The sequence below is a fragment of the Myotis myotis genome, unplaced genomic scaffold (genome assembly GCF_014108235.1).
Source record: "Myotis myotis isolate mMyoMyo1 unplaced genomic scaffold, mMyoMyo1.p scaffold_m19_p_2, whole genome shotgun sequence".
NCBI lineage: Eukaryota > Metazoa > Chordata > Mammalia > Chiroptera > Vespertilionidae > Myotis > Myotis myotis.
In genome coordinates, this window is record NW_023416324.1 from 85658119 (window position 1) to 85673142 (window position 15024).

Sequence of the window (15024 nt, forward strand, 5' to 3'; positions counted from 1 at the left end):
GGGTGGGGGGATTTGCGAAAGCAGGGAGAGGGAAAACAAGTGGGAAATGGAGGGAACTTCCAGTATCTCTTTTTAAATACTAGAAGGAGCATTTGAAAACAAGAGGGGATCTCTCCCCCACTCTATCCCTCCCCCTCCGTCGTCCACCCTCTTTACAAATATGCTAAGGAGGAGAGCGAGCCCCAGCAATGGCTGAGGGTGGGTCTGCCGCAAGGAACAGGCTCAAGGGCCTCTGGCCAGCGAGGGAGCCGCAGGCCCTCTTCCTGGCGAGGCCGCGAGGAGACAGACACGCGGGCTGCTGTCCTGCGCGCGGGGCGACTGTTTCCCACGCGCGGAATCCTAACCCCAAACTTGCATCCGTCTTGCTGCTCCAGTCAGGCTCGGCGGATTCATAGTAGCGACGACAAAGAGTAATTACATATTAGAAAACAAAACAATAATTACACCACCCAGTCGACACACCAGCCAGCGAAGCGCAGTGTGTCGGGAACCGCCGAGCCCGCGGCAGCCGCGCTGACTCAGCACATCGGAAGCGCCCGGGACCGTGCGCACCCGCGGGGAACCGCCTCTCCGCGGCCGGACGGCGCGGCTCCTGCCGGGCCACCTGCTAGCAGGCCTTAGCGTCCCTGCCTTACACGCTGCTGACGTGGGAGTTGTCTGGCAGAAAAACGTATCCCAGGGACCGAATGACCGGTTTCTTGGAGAGTCGAGTTTAGTTTTCTAACCAAGGTAGGTTCTCGGGGCTGAGCTCTAGCTTTGCAGGTTTACATGCAGAATGGAGAAAGGCGGTCCTTAATGTTAGTTCCCCAGCACCTGCCACCTGGTTTCTGTGGCCTCTTCGGGTTTCCGCTTTACTCCCCCAAGTGTCAAGTCCCCCAGGCCCGTTCCCTTCTTCCCCAGGAGCCGGAGGGAGTGCTGGGCAGCTGGGGACGGAGCGCGTCTCTAACCGGGGCCCAGCGCCCTCGCGGCCCCCTTCTCCTCCCCCCCCACCCCCCAGTGCCCTAGGACAGCCGGGAGGCTGCTCTGCGGCGTCGCTCCCCCTCGGCCCCGTCAGGGGCTCCAGCGCGTCCTCGGGTTCGTCCCGGGCCCAAGCCTGGAGGGTGGAGGGTGGATGCGGGATCTGGGAGGCGGCTGGGGAGGAGGAGAGGCGTCGCCCTCAGCGAGACGGAGGCCTCCGTGGCTGAGTCCCGAAGTGAAAACGATCCCTATCTGCTGGGGCCCGGAGACGTGGCTGGAAGATGCAACTAAGCTTCAAAAGACCGAGCCGGGCCTCGCCATTCAGGTCTCTCCTCTCACCTCCCCCAGGCCTTTCGCCCTGGGCTGGAGCCTGTCTGCCTCAGAGGCCGAGGCTCGTGGGGGGCGCCAGTGCGCTCGCGCCACGGGGGCGTGGAAGGGCGACCCAGGGACCGCTCTCCCCAGGCGCGGGGGTGCCCTCGCCTAGGAGAAGGCCCGGAGCACCCGCGTAGGCCCCAGGTGTGAGCTGCATGCAGACCCGGGGACCGGCCGCACCTCTCCTTAGCCAGGAGACACTGTCCGCAGGTGCTAAGGCAGACTTGGTCAAGGAGGGAGAAGGCCCGAGCAACTCAGAGCGGATACCCGGGACTTGGGGAGTCTGAAAGTTGGCGGATAAAGCCTGGGGGAAGCTAGCAAGAGGCCCGCGCTCGGTCTAGCGCCCTCTACAGGGCTCACGAGCCCCGCCAAGTGCGGACCGCTCTCCTTTCATCCCCCAGGGCTCAGAGAAGGACAAAGGACCTATAAAAAAATCCAACAAAAAAATATCAGCTTGACCCCCAAAAGAACACTGTTTAATGAGGTGGAAAATTCTTCCACACAAATTGCTTTTTCTACTACTTTATGAGAGTTCATAAATGTTAATGAAATCCAGTTACCAAAAAGTAACATACATCACTGCAGCTGAAGGGAGGCAGAGGAAGGAAGGTGGTGGTTAAGGTACAATCATAATTAAAATAACAGCAGCGGCAGCAACAATGCGGCCTATGGCTAATGTGGTTGGAGGCCCAGTCCAGCGTGGCACCATTATGTCCGATCCGGGTTGGCTACTGGCTGTTTCACCGGACAGAACAACTACAGTTCAGCCACAGCAGCAACAGCCCAACCAGAAAACGTACAGGTGTAGAAACGGGTGTATCAGAGTGAAAATAAAAACGAAATGCCCCCTTGCTTCTTTTCTTTCACAACAGAATGCTTGTTACTGACTTCAATGTCCTCAGAATTCATACAGAGAAAGGAACCCAATGAAAGTGCCTAGAAGAACAAGGGAGACAGCAAGTTCATTGTCCTTCACAACCTGGAGGATGTGATTGCTTTTTCCTTCCTCTCCATGCGTCAGACTGTGAACTCTTAAAGCAAGAGAGCGTATTCTATTTCAAGCATCATTTCTATGCTCAGCACCCAGCCTAGCGCCTGGCACATAGTAGGTGCTTAATAGGTGTGTGTGTTGAATAAGTGAACGATTAAATGGCCAATAACACAAAGTTAAATAACTCAATGGACCATCTACTTGAACACATCTGGAAATGGACTGAGATGCCCATGTCCTCCATACTTTCAATATCCAACAAATATTGTTTGGGAACTTGCTATGTACAGTAACTGTTCTCGGCAATGGGGACAAAGCAAACAAACAAAACAGATAAAATGAAGCTTACATCTTGATGTGTGTGTGTGTGTGTGTGTGTGTGTGTGTGTGTGTGTATGTGTGTAAATGTCTTGTTTTACATGGCTGGGCAAATGGCTTCCTATCAAATTTTGGAAAATGTTTTAATTTTTCACCTTCCAGATTCTTCATTATTAATGGAGTTTAGGAGAAGAGATGCGAGGTCTACTGGTGAAAGTCATTGTATAAAGAATATGCTTTTTTCTTCTTCCAGCACAAATTTGTGCATGGGTAGGGTCCAGCCCGCTGGGGCAGGGGGAGGGGGCAAGGGGTTGTGGGAGGTTGGCCGGCTGGTCCTGTCCCCATAGGGCCAGTTGGCTGGCTGCAGTGTGCCTCATAGTGACCGGTAGTTCTGGTCATTCCGGTTGCTTGGCTTTTATATAGAGAGATAATTGACAAATAGGAATTGCATATATTCAAGTTGTATGACTTGATGTTTTGAGATATATGTATATAGTGCAATAATTAGCACACTCAAGCTAATTAACATATCCATCACCTCACATAGTTACCTTAATTTTAAAAAAATATTTTTATTGATTTCAGAGAGTAAATGAGATGGAAAGAGAGCTAGAAACATCAACGATGAGAGAGAATCACCGATCAGCTGCCTCCTGCACACCCCATACTGGGGATTGAGTCTGCAACTCAGGCATGTAACCTGACAGAGAATCAAACTGTGACCTCCTGATTCATAGGTTGATGCTTTACCACTGAGCCATGCTGGCCAGGCACCTTGATTTTTTTTTTTTTTTTGTGGCAATAGGTAAGATCTACCCTCTTAGCAAATTTCAAGTATACAATACAGCAGGGGTCCTCAAACTTTTTAAACAGGGGGCCAGTTCACTGTCCCTCAGACCATTGGAGGGCCGGACTATAGCTTAAAAAAAAACTATGAACAAATTCCTATGCACATAGTGGCGGCAAAAACACACGGCGGTCTGGATAAATGTCTTCGGGGGCCGCATGTGGCCCGTGGGCCGAAGTTTGAGGACCCCTGCAATAAAGTATTGCTAACTGTAGTCACCATGCTGTGCATTAGATCTCAAGAACGAATTCATCTTGTGTAACTGAAACTTTGTAGCTTTTGACTAATACTTCCCCATTTTCTCCTCCTTCCAGCCCCTGGCAACCTACCATTCTGCCTTTTGCTTCTGTGAATCAACTATATTAGATTGCACATATGAGTGAGCTCATGCAGCATTTGTTTTTCTGTCTCTAGCTTATTTCACTTAGCATAATGTTCTCCAGTTCATCCATGTTGTTGCAAATGGCAAAATTCCCCCCACCTTTTTTTTTTTTTTAAGGCTGAATAATAGTCCATTAGAATGTTTCAAAGGAAGATATTTTATATTTCTTTAATGGGATTATTTTGTCTTATGACTTTATCTCTAAGGAGAATATTGTCCTGTTCCCTTGAGAATTGTTAAAGTAATGTCATTTTGGCTTTGCATACAATGCTTAATATTTCATATCCAAATTTGGGTCCTAATACTAATAATTATCGTTTTTTAGCTCTTATCTTTTGTCAATTACTATGTTCAGTGCCTTATGGACTTTACTCCCTTTAAACTCACAACAATCCTTTGAGACAGGTGCCATTGTTGGTATCTTTATTTATTAAATAAAGGAACCAAGGCTGAGAGAGGGTAATTAACATATGTTAGGTCACTGGTGAGTAACTGGCAATGCCTGATCTGGGACATGGGACACTAGAATGGAGAATGCTCTGCCTTAGGACTTTCAGCCATTGTGATCAAGGGCAAGCCATTGCCCTCAGCTTTCTTATCTATAAAATGCAGCTAATAACTGCCTAGTCTATATTGTTCACAGTGTGGTGAAGATAAAATTTGATCCACTTATGAAAACACGTGAATGTTAAAATGCTGCAAGAATATGGCAGTTTTTGTTGTAATATGCTGTTTCTTATTCATACTAGTACCTCCTATAACTAAATAACTCTCTAGCAGTAATCACTAAAATTGATTGAAGTTTAGCTGAGTGGTTGTTTTGGGATGTGGGTAGTGATGGATCTGGTGAGCATGAGGTAGAGGGACTGTGATGGTTGAATCATTGGAGATGATTGGGTTCTTCCTGCTGAGTCTCCCTGCATCCTGTGGGATTTCAGGGTCTGCCAGGAGTGGCCTTCTGAAGTCCCCCCCCCCCCCCCCCGCCCTGCCCTCCTGCCTCCCCTCTCCTCCCCTTCCCCCAGTTTCCTTAGGGATATCCTCCCTTCTAATTGCACAGAGCTTTGCTCTGCCTTGCCTGGGCCATTAGCCCTGCTTTTGGCCATCACTATTAGCAACAAGTCCTGCCTGGCACAACAGTGAGAAAGGTTAAAGTGTTAATTTTTGTAAGTAAATTTGCAATGCCACTTTGAGACAACATAATTACTACTTCCCATACCATATTGTGTCTGGTGGAGAAGTGGTCACAAAGACATCAAACAAGCATCAAGTCTCTGTCACCACCTACTGCACCTGTCCTCCTCCAAAAAAAGTGGGCAAAACCTTGTGTGTATCTGAAAATCCTGAGTACTTTTTCACACTAGTCCCTTGTCTGGGGTAGCACCTGGAGATATCTTTCATGTTTGAAACTCGGGTCAGTGAGTCAAGTAATAAAAAGGCAGAGCTATTAAGGAAACACTGGCTCCATAATTGTTTTAGTAATCAGCTTTATATTTCATTCATTCATTCAGATGTTCATTAATTTAGTCAACACTTTTAAGTTCTTTTTTTTGGACTTCAAAAATTTTCTTGAGAAGCTTCCAAGCTGATGGGGAGGCAGATGAGTAAAAATGTAATTACAGAACAGGGAGGTAAGTTCTAATATAAATTTATGCATACATTGAGGTTGGATCAGTTAATCATTTGGATATATGAAATCAGGCATGTCAGAGCATGTAGTCTACCTGGAGTGATATTGCCCTGAAAGGGGCAAATATTGGTTCTTGGAGGGCAAACCTATCTTAGACATGACAATGGTCTGTGGCCCTCCAAGCTCAACCCTATTTGACAAAATCTTATTCCTTGGTATTTAATTTTTCTGGTTAGATAGTCATTAAATTAAATTAAGTTTTCTCCTTAGAGGGAGTAATAATGAAAAAAAGGCTGATAACCACTAGGCTAGATAGATAAATTTGCCTTAGTAAGTCAGACTGTTGGTCTCAGACTGTTACTGTTCTAATTAGCTAGTTATTAATAATATATATTTTTATTGATTTCAGAGAGGAAGGGAGAGGGAGAGAGAGATAGAAACATCAATAATGAGAGAGAAAAATTGTTCAGCTGCTTCCTGCACACCGCCTACTGGGGATTGAGCCCACAATCCAGGCATGTGCTATGACCAGGAATTGAACCTTGACCTCCTGGTTCATAGGTAGACGTTTAACCATTGAGCCACACAGGCTGGGCAGGAAGCTGCAACTTTACACTCCCCAGGGAACCACCAGTCCATTCTCTGCAGATCACTGGGGGAAGGGGAAGATGGAGCATGTATGTGCAGTAAAATTGGGAAGGCACTTGCCTGTCAATCAAATCTGAGAACAAAGATTAATATTTGCTAGAGAGGTGGAGCCAATGCAAGCCTGCAAAATTTGGGAATACACAAACAAAGGAATATTTTCTCTCTCTCTGGTTGCTCTCTGTTCCTCTGGCTTTGCTCCTGCTTCCTTGCACTTGCCTGTATGCCCTCATAGTTATGTGGTCCTAGAAGTCGCGTGGCCCATGGCCGTGCTGACCCAACACAGAATGAACTACAGCTTGGAACATAAGTTAAGCTGGCCTGATGCTGGGCTGCACTGTGCTCTAACATGGAGTGGAAACTCTGGGCAACGGCTTTTTTTTTTTTTTAAAAATATATATTTTATTGATTTTTTACAGAGAGGAAGGGAGAGAGATAGAGAGTTAGAAACATCGATGAGAGAGAAACATCGATCAGCTGCCTCCCGCACATCTCCCACTGGGGATGTGCCCGCAACCCAGGTACATGCCCTTGACCGGAATCGAACCTGGGACCTTTCAGTCTGCAGGCCGATGCTCTATCCACTCAGCCAAACCGGTTTCGGCTGGGCAACGGCTTTAATCCTAGCTCGACTGAAGACACAGCTGGACTTCTTCCTTGGTGAACAGAGGAAGAGGGGACCTTGGAAACTCTGGGATTTAATTTCACTCAAATAAATACCACTAATTTTCTGATGCTAGTCTTAGAAAATTCCTTTTCTCTTGACATTGCAAGAAACCCAACAGGTGGGGGACAGGGAGAGCTTCCCACTGATAGCAAGACTACCAGGTTGGCTTTTGTGGCGGCCTTGTGCAGTTAGTTAATAAACAAACATTAATATGATTAACTTGTCCAAAAAATTGTCATTATTTTACTGATAAAAATACTCCTGATTTATGGCTTGATATAGAGAGGACCCCCCCTCCCATAAAATAAGAAAGTGAATTCTCAAATATACCTCGTTACCTCAAAAATTAGTTAATTATGGAGAAGCACAGAAAACAAACTTTTGGCCTCCATTCTCCTGCTGCAAAATGAAGTTGCCTAGATAATATATTGACCACTCTAGAAGAAAGAGGGTTTGGAAAGATGATATTCCATATCATTAATTACATAAAGATGGTTGTTGAATTTGTAGACATGTTTCCTCTTGTTCATGCAGAGGTTAAGATATCTACTTTTAATACATAGAGAAAGCAATAAAATCCCTTTGCAAGGTTGTAAATAATTTATTCTTTTGGTTTGCAGTTTTTACTAACTGTAATTACCTCTCTTATATCTTGTCCAAAGTTTAACCTAAGAATTTGCTGAACCCAGTATCTGAGATTTTGGGAGACAGTTTTGGAAGAAAATTTCCACTATATAAAGACATTTAAGTTGTAGAACATAAGACAAGTTGGGAAGTGTACTAATAGCTGGACAATCAAGAAAGGAGAAATGATGATAATCATTGAGCAACTTTAGTAAAAGGGGAGGAAAAATGATGGCTTGCAGGAGGAAAGAGGGATGAAACCAGTAACCAAAATAGCTTTACCTGAAGTGACCTCATTTAAAAAGAATAAAATAACTTTCCCTTCCCCCTTCCACCAAAGTTTAAAAAATAAAAAGCCCTAACCACCTACAAACATTCTGGGTAGTCCTAGAGTCAATGCGCACACGAGGGGATGCAGTGGAAAACCTGGCTTAGGACTCATTGTCCACAAAGGACGGAGCAATCAGCTGGAGTTAGAGACTTCCCTAAACAAGGCCAAGCAGGGAGGGGGGTGGGACTGCACAGTGCCTCTCAAATAGCATTTCAATCCATGTGGGTCAGAGGGGCCACTGTAGATATAAACCTTTATATATAAACCCTTCTTGTATGAAGTAGCTGCTTGTCCAGTCACATACCATAGTCACACAGACAGGGACACAAAAGCCACTTGTTAATGTTTCAGACGAGGCTGAAGGGGAGGCATGAGAAGGTTGACCCACATTCCTAAGGGAATGCAGCAAACAATTCTTCTCATTCACACCATATTAGTATTGACTGTTTTATTGTAGCTCTGTTATTGTGGCTGTTATTCCTTTAATGACACCATTTTCAAAAGTTTAAAAGTTGACTGCTAACATTTGTTTCATTTTAAATCTTTGTGTTAAAGTTTTGGGGAGTGTGTGTGTGTGTGTGTATAGTGTTCAGACACAAGGATGACCGAAGAAGAAAACTAGTTTTTAAATTCCCAAATATGCCCATTTTTTATATACAACATAAGTACATTTGAGAAAATAATCTTCACTGTAAAATAAAGATGGACAAATTTGGTTTATTGGAAGGAGAGTTTTCAGCTCTGAGCAAATAACTTAATATGGATGCATTTTCATTTCCTCATCTGCAGAATGGACACAATAATATATATCTCATAGGAATATTGGGTGAATTAGATAAAATAATGGATACTATAAAAATGATAGTGTTTTGAAAATGTAAAGTGGCTTTATAATTCTTGGAATGAGCTAGACCCAAGACTTTCTCCCCAAGATCCTCATATACAGCGCTCCCCCGCCGCCCCCCCCCCCCCCCCAACCTGGTTCATCTGCCACACTGGATTAATGTTGAGTATCTTATTGTAGCCTAGATTTATGTTCCTAAATTTAGGTCTAATGATATCAATCTCCTCTCCACAAAAATGCAGCAGCTTCCTTTTCATACAGATTAACTTCTAAAACTCTTAGCCTGGAAGGTAAGGTCTTCCTTGATCCAACCCCAAACTACTTTTCCAGACGTTTGTTCACTAAGTGAACACCCCTGCTAACATGAACTATACTAAAGTGACTCTGTTCCAATCTTCTTGCCTTGCCATGGTTACACAAGGGACTAACAGGACTCCTCCTGGCCTTTGCTCAGCCTAGAATGTCATTCCTTTCACTCAGAAAAAAAAAAAAAAAAAAAAAAAAAAAAAAAAAAAAAAAAAAAAAAAGAAAGGAAAAAAAAGAAAAGAAGCAATCTTATCCTTTAAATCCCAGATTACAAATTCACCTCATAAAGCTTCTTTAATCTCCCTAGTCAGAAACAATTGTCTCTTCTCCTGATTTCTTATAGCATAATTCTTATAACTTTACTTGACCCTGTTTTAATTCTGTTTAAACCCCCTTGCTGTGAATCTATGATCATCATTACTTATTGAGCACTTATATCTTTACAGTAAAGTCTATAATGTAATGCTGTGCATGCTTCAGGTGCAGTGAGGCCCTTTTGGTAAAGCATGGGAATACAATCACTCTACTTTGTGTTTGGTTAGTTCTTTTTTAAAAATATTTTTATTGATTTCAGAGAGGAAGGAAGAGGGAGAGAGAGATAGAAACATCAATGATGAGAGAGAATCATTGATTGGCTGGGGATTGAGCCTGCAACCTGAGCATGTGCCCCGACCGGTTCATAGGTCGACACTCAACCACTGAGCTATGCTGGCCAGGCTGGTTAGTTCTTTTATTTTCTCAATATATTTTATTGATTTTTCTACAGAGAAGAAGGGAGAGGGATAGAGAGTTAGAAACATCAATGAGAGGGAAATATTGATCAGCTGCCTCCTGCACACCCTGTACTGGAGATGTGCCTGCAACCAAGGTACATGCCCTTGACTGGAATTGAACCTGGGACCCTTCAGTCTGCAGACCAACGCTCTATCCACTGAGCCAAACCAGTTAGGGCCTGGTTAGGTCTTTATGTCTATTTTCTTCACCAGATGACAAGTATATTGAGGGCAGGCCTTACGATTTATTGATAACTGTGTTCTTTATAGTGGTTGGCAAAGAGCCTTGCATGTATTAGTAACAGAAAATGTTAGGTTTATGAAGGTTTAGATCTTTTGCTGTGAAAAATGTTAAACAAAGGGCAAAAATCAAACCTGATTTAGAAATGAGTGAGTATACTTTGAGAGAAGACATGTTTTTGAAAATACTAAATTGGATTTTTGAAAACTATATACGTTTATTGATTTCAGGGAGGAAGGGAGAGGGAGAGAGAAATAGAAACATCAATGATGAGAGAGAGTCATCCATAGGCTGCCTCCTGCTTGCTCCCTACTGGGGATTGAGCCAAAACCCGGGCCTGTGCCCTGACCAGGAATCAAATCATGACCTCCTGGTTCATAGGTCAACACTCAACCACTGAGCAACACTGGCAGGACAAAATCAGATTTTATTTTTGCATATGAAAACTGGTGATACATATTCACTTCTTTCTGTATTTATAGGAGAGGAACATAAACCAAAAAAGAAGGATGCTTTGGGCCAACTACACTAAAGTGAGTCTGGGCCAGTGGTAATGAAGAGAGTGGGGTTTTGGAGGGCTTGTATAAACACACACACTGCACCAAGGTAATGAAGAGATTGGGGCTTTGGAGGGCTTTTGTATAAACACACACACACACACACACACACACACACACACACACTTTCCTAGTATGTATTTTTTTTAAAAAAAAATAACTTTATTTTTTTTAGCATACTGAGGGAAAACACCTCAAAACAAACCAACCCCCAAGCAAGCACAAGTGCAGGGAAAACTCATACAGTGAGGTTTCAGAATGTAGCCCAAATGGAGAACACCTTTTTTCCAGCAGTAGGACACTATTCTTTTAATTTTTTTAATGCTGTACATTTCTCTTTTGCACATGAAAAAATAAAATAATGTGAAAAGAGACACTATGAGCCCTGGCTGGGTGGCTAAGTTGCTTGGAGCATCATTCCCTACACCAAAAAAGGTTGAGGGTTCAATTACAGGTTGGAGTGTATGCCTAGGTTGTGGGTTCCATCCCTGGTTGGGGCCAGAGCAGGAGGCAGCCAATAGATGTTTCTCTCTCACACTGATGTTTTTTCTCTCTCTCTCCCCCTTCCTCACTCTCTAAAAATCAATAAATAAAAACATCCTCCAGTGAGGATTAGAAAAGAAACATTATGAAAATTTCTCTTCATCCTATGTTTTTATGGGTGATATGGTGTCCCCCAAAAGATATGTTGAAGTCTTAATCCCAGTACTCAATGTTCTTATTTGGAAATGTCATTGCAAATGTGATTAAACTGAGGTGATACTGGAGTAGGGTGGGACCTCAATGCAATTTGATTGGTGCCCTTACAGAAGAAATAAAATTTGGACGCAGAAAGGGAGGGGGAGTGCCATGTGACGACAGAGGCAGAGATTGGAGTGATGTAGCTGCAGACCAAGGAACACCAATGATTGGCAGCTACCACTAGAAGCTAGGAAGAAGCAAGGAAGGACCTACCCTGAGTTCTAGAGGGAGCAAGGACCTGCTGACACCTTGGGTTTTGACCTCTGGCCTCCAGAACTGTAAGAGAATAAATTTGTTGTTTTTAAGTCATTCAATTTGTGATACTTTGTTATGGCAGTCTTAGGAAACCAACATGCCACTTTCCTGCCTTTTAGTTTCTCTGTCCAGAGGCGATCAATATTAACACTTCTGATGGTAATGTTTAATTTAAATTTAAAAATCAATGTGTTTGGCCCTAACTGGTTTGGCTCAGTAGATAGAGCATCAGCCTGTGGACTGAAGGGTCCCAGGTTCGATTACAGCGGGCTTGATCCCCAGTGGGGGCCGTGCAGGAGGCAGCCAATCAATGATTCTCATCATTGATGTTTCTATCTCTCTTTCCCTCTCCCTTCTTCTCTGAAATCAATAAAGATATTAAAAAAATCAATGTGTTTGATTTTTGAATAGATAGTACATTCACTTGGGTCAAAAAATACACAGAAAGTTATAAAGTGAAGAAAGTCTCTCTCTTATTCTATTCTTCATCTACTCATTTCCCATCATGCTTACCCTGTCTATCCACCATGCACATTCATGTTATTAGTTAATTTATACACATACCTATTATAGATTTTTATTTTCCCCTTAGATAATGGGAATCTATTATGCCATTGTTCTTCACTTTGTCTTTTTTTCTGATAAGAAAAGTACTTTCCGCCGAAACCGGTTTGGCTCAGTGGATAGAGCGTCGGCCTGCGGACTGAAGGGTCCCAGGTTCGATTCCGGTCGAGGGCATGTACCTGGGTTGCGGGCACATCCCCAGTAGGAGATGTGCAGGAGGCGGCTGATCGATGTTTCTCTCTCATCGATGTTTCTAACTCTCTATCTCTCTCCCTTCCTCTCTGTAAAATATCAATAAAATATTTAAAAAAGAAAAAAAGAAAAGAAAAGAAAAAAAGAAAAGTACTTTCCAATCATTTTTCAATTAAAATTTCCCTGGTATTATTTTTTTTTTTTTTTTTTTTTTTTTATTGATTAAGATATTACATATGTGTCCTTGTCCCCACGTTGCCCTCTACCCCCCCACCCCCCCACCCCCGCTCATGCCCTCACCCCCCCGTTGTCCATGTCCATTGATTAGGCCTATATGCTTGCATATAAGTCCTTTGGTTGATCTTTCCCCCTTACCCCCCACCCTCCCCTACCTTCCCTCCAAGTCCCGACAGTCCAATCAATGCCTCTCCGTCTCTGGATCAGTCCTTGTTCATCAGCTTATGTTGTTCATTATATTCCACAAATGAGTGAGATCCTGTGGTATTTATCCGCTCTCAAGTTCCATCCCTGCTGTGGCAAATGGTAAGAGTTCCTTTTTCTTCTTCCTCTTCTTAAAGAATACCTTTCAGCATTTCATATAATGCTGGTTTGGTGGTGATGAACTCCTTTAGCTTTTTCTTATCCGTGAAGCTCTTTATCTGACCTTCTATTCTGAATGATAGCTTTGCTGGATAAAGTAATCTTGGTTGCAGGTTCTTGCTATTCATCACTTTGAATATTTCTTGCCAGTCTCTTCTGGCCTGCATGGTTTCTGTTGAGAAATCAGCTGACAGTCGTATGGGTACTCCCTTGTAGGTAACTGACTGTCTTTCTCTTGCTGCTTTTAAGATTCTCTCTTTATCTTTTGCTCTTGGCATTTTAATTATGATGTGTCTTGGTGTGGTCCTCCTTGGATTCCTTTTGTTTGGGGTTCTCTGCGCTTCCTGGACTTGTAAGTCCATTTCTTTCACCAGGTGGGGGAAGTTTTCTGTCATTATTTCTTCAAAAAGGTTTTCAATATCTTGCCCTCTCTCTCCTTCTGGTACCCCTATAATTCTGATGTTGGTACGCTTGAAGTTGTCCCAGAGGTTCCTTACACTATCTTCATATTTTTGGAATCTCTTTTCTTTTTTCTTTTTCGGTTGGGTATTTTTTGTTTCTTTGTATTTCAAATCTTTGACTTGATTCTTGGGATCCTCTTTTCTGCTGCTGGATCTCTGTAAATTATTCTTTATTTCAGTCAGTGTATGCTTAATTTCTAGTTGGTCCTTTTTCATGTCCTCCATGGTCTCCCTATACTTATTGAGGGATTCATTAAATTTATCGGCGGTTTCCATAAAATTCTTGAAAAACCTTATAACCGTGGCCTTAAACTCTATATCCAATCGTTTGCTTTCCTCCATTTCTGCCATTTGTGACCTGTTTCTTTGTCTCCGCATTTTGGCAGCTTCCCTGTGTTGATAGAGTGGCCCTGTGCGCCAGGTGTCCTGTAGGGCCCAGTAGCTTAGCCTCCCCAGTTACCTGGGGTGGACACTCTTGGTGCACTCTTGGTGCCTTGGTTGTTGTAGAATCACTGGGAGGAATTGACCTCCAGGCCAATTGGCTGTGAGAATCAGCTGTGTCTAAAGTGGGGGAACTTCTGTGCTGAAGACACCCTTCTGGGGCAAGACTTGCTTCAGTGGGGCTTTGGTGCTCACTGAGTCTGCTCCCTGAGTGCGCCCCTTATGGATCTGAGGAATTGCAATCTGGATGGTCCCCCTCTGACCACTGGGTACAGTGGCTCCTGGTTCTAAGGAGGTGCTAATTCAGCCTCTGCCTGAGGCCACACAGCAGGAGCCACGAAGAGGCTCAGCTGTGAAGCAATGCAAGCCGCTGCAGGGCCTTGGGCCTTCTCTTGGAAGTTCCTGGTCTGCCTGGTTCGGCTGCCGTTAGGTACATTCACATGCAAAAGCCTCTGCCGCAGCCTGGGTGGGGCGGGGTCTCAGGGAGTCAGAGGGCGGAGAAAGCAGCCATGGCCGATTCTCCGCCCGGAGACGCGCGTCTCAGTGTTCCGGTAACGGCTGCAAGCACCTCTGAGTGAAAGCCTCCCTCAAGTTCGCTCGCTGCCGGACAGACCAGCTTCTCCCCGTATGAGACCTGGGTCCCCAGAGACTTCCCGGAACCGGAGTTCAGAGCAGTCGGGAGTTGGTGATTCAAAAAGTCCGCCGCGTCCTCAGGCGCCACCCCCTTTCCGCGTGCGCGAGCCGCCGTACCTCTGCACTTCACCTCCGCAGCGCCTCTGGCTCTCAGCGTGCTTTTCTTTCCTTCTAGTTGTGGAATTTACACTCAGCCAGCCTTTCTGTTGTTCTGGGTGATGTTTGCTCAGTCCTTCGCGGTAATTTTCAATTGTTGTGAGAGGCGGCGAATTCCCGGTGTTTACCTATGCCGCCATCTTAGTTGCTCCAACCTTCCCTGGTATTATTGTTACTGTTTCATGGTTAAGGAGAGAGGGAAAGCATGGACTTCATTAAGGTCACCTTCCATTTCAACATCCAAACTGGGCTGACTTTCTAGTGTCTGCACTTCTGGGCTCCTAAGTTGTAGAAGAGATATGTCAGTCAAAGTTGGAATGCCTAGAGCACTGCTCCTCACACTGCAAGTTTTAGGTTTAGGGAAATCAGTGTAGCTTGAGACCCAAGCTTCCAGGTGCATGAATTGGCCTTCTGTGTCTCTATTGTCTCCTGGGAATCTTCATGGTCAGGTAGGATATTCAGAGGGAGTCAGACATCTACATCTCTGCCATACAATTAT

The 15024-nt window shown here is 44.3% G+C and overlaps 1 long non-coding RNA gene across 1 annotated transcript; it reads left to right on the forward strand.

Annotated features, from left to right (window-relative positions):
* The first annotated feature begins 465 nt into the window (after positions 1-465).
* Positions 466-2676, forward strand: LOC118676965. Its single transcript, XR_004974272.1, has 2 exons — positions 466-729; positions 2202-2676. It is a non-coding gene; the product is annotated as an uncharacterized LOC118676965 (long non-coding RNA).
* Positions 2677-15024: the final 12348 nt, after the last annotated feature.